Here is a 4,038-nt window from a genome sequence, read left to right as displayed (position 1 = left end):
CCCCTGTCTTCCTGGAGCCTCCAGGACGTCCCCACTAGAGGCATTTTTAATCTCAATAAAGGCACTTGTGGCGCATGGGACGGATGCCCGTCCCGCTTAGGCCTCTGTAGGACCTTCTCTTGTGACCAAGTCCACAGGGAGGGTGTGGTCACTGGGCGGGGCAGGAGCAGGCTCAGACTCGGAACCCGGGGCCCTGGGGCCGCTGCCTGGGCCGCTGCCTGGGCCACATCAATGGCCAGGTTGGGGACAGGGAGTGCTGGAGCGTCACGGGGCTCCGGGGCCATGGCGCCCATTCTTCTCCCGTGAGCCCTTGGCCTCCCTGAACCTCTTCCCCTCCTGCCTGCTGCCCTGGCCTCCCTCTCCATCTTCACCTTCTCCCAAGTGCTGCTGCCCGGGTGGGGCCGTCCGCTGGCGGGCAGTGCGGCTCAGTGGTTAGTCTGTGTTCTGTGGCTGTAACAAAATGCCTGAGACTGGGTCGTTGGCAAAGAAGGGAGGTTTATTTGGCTTGAGGCTCTGGAGGCTGGAGAGTCCAGGAGCACGGTGCTGGCTTCTGCTCGCCATCTCTGGAGGCTCCTGCTGAGTCACGGCGAGGCGGAGGCCATCGGCCACCTGAGGAAACAGAGCCAGTGTGCCGGCCGGCTCCCTTCCTCTTTCTCTTCCTTTCTCTCTTGGTAGCAGGGTTGAGCCCAGGGTGCTTAACCATCGAGCCACACCCCCAGCCCTTCTTTATGTTTTTATTTAGAGGCAGGGTCTCGTAATCTGCTGAGGCTGGCTGTGAACTCGCGATCCTCCTGCCTCAGCCTCCCAGGTTGCTGGGGTTACCGGCCTGCGCCATCGGGTCCGGCTCTCTTCCTCTTACAGAGCCACTGATGCCATCACGCCACCCTCATGGCCTCCTGCCTCCCCGATCACCTCCCAGGCCCGGGTCCTGACACCATTGGTGTGACGGCTTGGGGACTGTTTCCAGTGCTCGAGCGTTGGGGACACATCCAGTCCACGGCACTTACACCAAGGGCCCGGGCCCACCCTGGGTTTGGAGGCCAGCCCCGACGGGCAGGCGTGCGGCCTGGCCTGGCTAACGGGAGCGCTGGACCTCGGTTTCCGCCTGTGGGATGGCGCTGTGCCCTGCTGACCTGTGGACGCAGCTCCAGGTGTGGAGGGCGGCCCCGGCCGTGCATGGCCAGCTGAGGCCGAGAGCCGGGGCCCCAGGGTCATGTCTCTGGGGAGGACGAGGCTGGGGCAGGAGAGTCAAAGCTTTGGGGTCTTTTAAAATTTAGTTTCTATTTATTGTAATGCGGACGAGGAGGACGGCAGGATGAGGACTCGCAGTCAGACCCAGTGGAACTGCCCATTCTCTGGCTGAGAGCGCGGGGGCGCCACTCCCTGCTGTGCTCCAACCTGCTGGATGGCTTTAGGCAAGTGGCTTCACCTCTCTGGGCCTCTGCTGTCTAATCTGTAAAAATGAGGCTGATGCCAACCCCTTCAGCCAGCTCCACCAGCTGTTTCATAAGCTGTTGGGCAGACGTGGCTTTGATGCCACTGAGAGCAGATCTGATGACAAATGGGCAAGACCAAGAACCGCGGGTGAGGGAGGAAGAGCAAAGGGGAGCAAGGTGCTTCTTCATCTCCTACCAACCCCCTGGGCCAGGGGCCCCATTTAATGAACGGCTGCTCTACACCTTGGCATTTACCTTTGAGGATCTTGAATCCTCGCCACAGCCTTCGTGGGACACTTTGTGTCTCTTTTACAAATGAGCATACCGAGGCCCAGAGAGGTCGGTTGACTTTTCCACTATCCCACAGCAGCAAGCAGTGGAGCCAGGCCTGGAAGCGAGCCTCGGACTCCCAGCCCTGGCTTCTCCCCTTTGTGTCACCAGCTGGGCTGGGCCCCTCGCCCTCCCTGAGCTCAGCTGGCCTTGTCCTCCTGCCCAAAATCAAGATGAGAAGCTGCGATGCGGGAAGCCTCCTGGGCCCGCCCAGCGCCCGCCGCCCGCCGCCTCCTCCCTTCCCGGGCTCCTCCTGGCCAGGCCTCCCTGCCCTCTGAGGGGCCTCAGGCCCAACCTGGGGCTTCCTCGTCCTCCCAGCCAGGCCTCCGCTGAGAAGGAGCCGGGCGCTGTGCCCAGCAGTTCCACTCCCCGGCACCGGGCGGGTCCTGGTGGCCGGCCAGGCATTTGGCAGCGCTAATTGCTCCGTCCACAGTGGAGCTTTGTTTGCATATATGCAAATCGGGGGCTCATTAGCTTTTCTCCCAGATGGGTCGGCTCAGGGCTCCGCCCAGCCCGGTGCTGCCCGCTTTGAAGGCCCCGCTGCCAGTGGACACACGCCCGTCCAGTGGGAGACGCAGTCCGGGGCCGATGCCCGAGCCTCTCCCAGCGGGGGCCTCTCAGGAGTCCCAGGGAGGGGCCTCCTGAGCCGACCTTGGGGTGGGAGCAGCAGATGTCCCTGCCCAGCTTCCAGGACTCCTGCGGACCCCTGGCATCTGGAGAGGAGGACCTGGGCCCGAGTCCTTGAGCCCAGCCAGGCGGCCACAAGGAGCAGACGTCATCCACCCAGGGTCCTCGTCCGGCTGGGCTCCGGGTGCGCCCCAGGCCTGGCCAGCCCCTCACCTCCGCCTGGAGGCTCGTCCCCTCTCCTGCCCCTGCCCCTCCTCTCCTCCTGCAGGTGGCCCAGCAGGTCTGGGCTCTCTGCCTCCTGCTTACAACGGCCCGCGGTCCCCAGTGTCCAGCTGCTAAGTCCAAACTCCTAACCTGGCCCACGGCCTCGAGGCAGGCTCCAGGCCCTGGTCTCCTGGTCAGCGTCCAGCTCCGGTGCCTCAACTTCAGGAGGCTGCGGCCTCAGTCTCAGCGGCTGACGAGGCCCAGGCCTGATGGACGGGCGCTCTGGTCCTGCTGGACAGCGGCCTCCCGGGGCGGGGCTGTGTGCGCGATGCCCTTGGTCAGAGTGGGCGCCCCTGAGGGTGGGGACAGTGTCCACCGACCTCCCCCTGCGTGGTCTGAGGGGACGTGAGTGTGAGCTGCCTCCTTTTCTGCTCCGTGCCCGCCCCAGGGTCCTCGGGAGAAGAGGTGAGCAGAGGACCGGGCTGGCGCTCTAGCTCCACGTGACGGTGGGTGCGTTCGGCAGATCCTCGCACGACGTGTCACCTGGCTCCGCTCTGGGGGTTGTGTGGGGTGGGGCTGCCCTGGTCCTGCTTTCAAATTCCAGTCTGGGAAAGTTGGGACCACTGATTCCACCCTCTTTCCTGCGCCCCTCCCCTCCCTTCGTCTAGTCCAGTGGTTTCTGTTATCCCCCCACCTCTCTCACTGTGAATCACATCCGTGTATAGAGAAGACGTGGCCTTTGGCTCTTTGCGATTGGCTTATTTTGCATGATCTTCTCCAGCCCCATCCATTTACCAGCAAATGCCGTCATTTTGTTCTTCTTCAAGGCTGAGTGGTATTCCATTGTCCATCTGTAACCCTGTTTTTCCCCATTCACCTGTTGAAGGGCCCCTAGGTGGGTTCCATAGCGTGGCCTCTGTGAACTGAGCTGCTGTGAACATTGAGGTGGCTGTGTCCCTGTAGTGTGATGACAGCAGATGCGTTTATGCTCTTTGATACACTTAGATGGGACAGGATTCCTCACTTTCCTGAGGGCACTGTTGCAGAGTCACATGGGTCCTGCAGTCACTCACATACGGTAATGAGGTCTGTGTCACTCTACTGTCTTTCCTATCCCCTCATCCCCTCCAGCAGGGCCCCTGGGACAGAGGGAGGTGACGCCAGGCCAGGGGCAGGCGCCATTCCTGCCGACCCCTTTCTGGGTCACCTATTCTTCCCTAGTGTCCCCCGCCTTATTGCGAATTAGCATCCGCATGTTAGAGAAAACATTTGGCCTTTGGTTTTGTGGGACTGGCTTATTTCTCTTAGCATGATGTTCTCCGACTCTAACCATTTACTACAAACGCCACGATCTCACTCTTCTTTAGAGCTGAGTAATATTCCATTGAGTATGCATACCACAATGTCTTTATCCACTCACCTGTTGAGGGACTCCTCGGTT

General features: G+C 61.5%; 2 long non-coding RNA genes across 2 annotated transcripts in view; both read right to left on the bottom strand.

Moving 5' to 3' along the window:
* Nucleotides 1-475: 475 nt before the first annotated feature.
* Nucleotides 476-4,038, bottom strand: part of LOC143404991 (uncharacterized) — a 5,793-nt gene continuing 2,230 nt past the window's right edge. Inside the window, exon 2 of the long non-coding RNA XR_013155532.1 lies at nucleotides 476-609. This is a non-coding gene — a long non-coding RNA (uncharacterized LOC143404991). The remainder of the gene's footprint in view (nucleotides 610-4,038) is intronic.
* The window catches only part of LOC143404992 (uncharacterized), a 2,596-nt gene continuing 1,899 nt past the window's right edge, over nucleotides 3,342-4,038 (bottom strand). Inside the window, exon 2 of the long non-coding RNA XR_013155531.1 lies at nucleotides 3,342-3,634. This is a non-coding gene — a long non-coding RNA (uncharacterized LOC143404992). The remainder of the gene's footprint in view (nucleotides 3,635-4,038) is intronic.

Source organism: Callospermophilus lateralis, chromosome 7, assembly GCF_048772815.1.
Source record: "Callospermophilus lateralis isolate mCalLat2 chromosome 7, mCalLat2.hap1, whole genome shotgun sequence".
NCBI classification, from domain to species: Eukaryota; Metazoa; Chordata; class Mammalia; order Rodentia; family Sciuridae; genus Callospermophilus; species Callospermophilus lateralis.
This window is presented reverse-complemented; position numbering and strand designations above follow the sequence as displayed.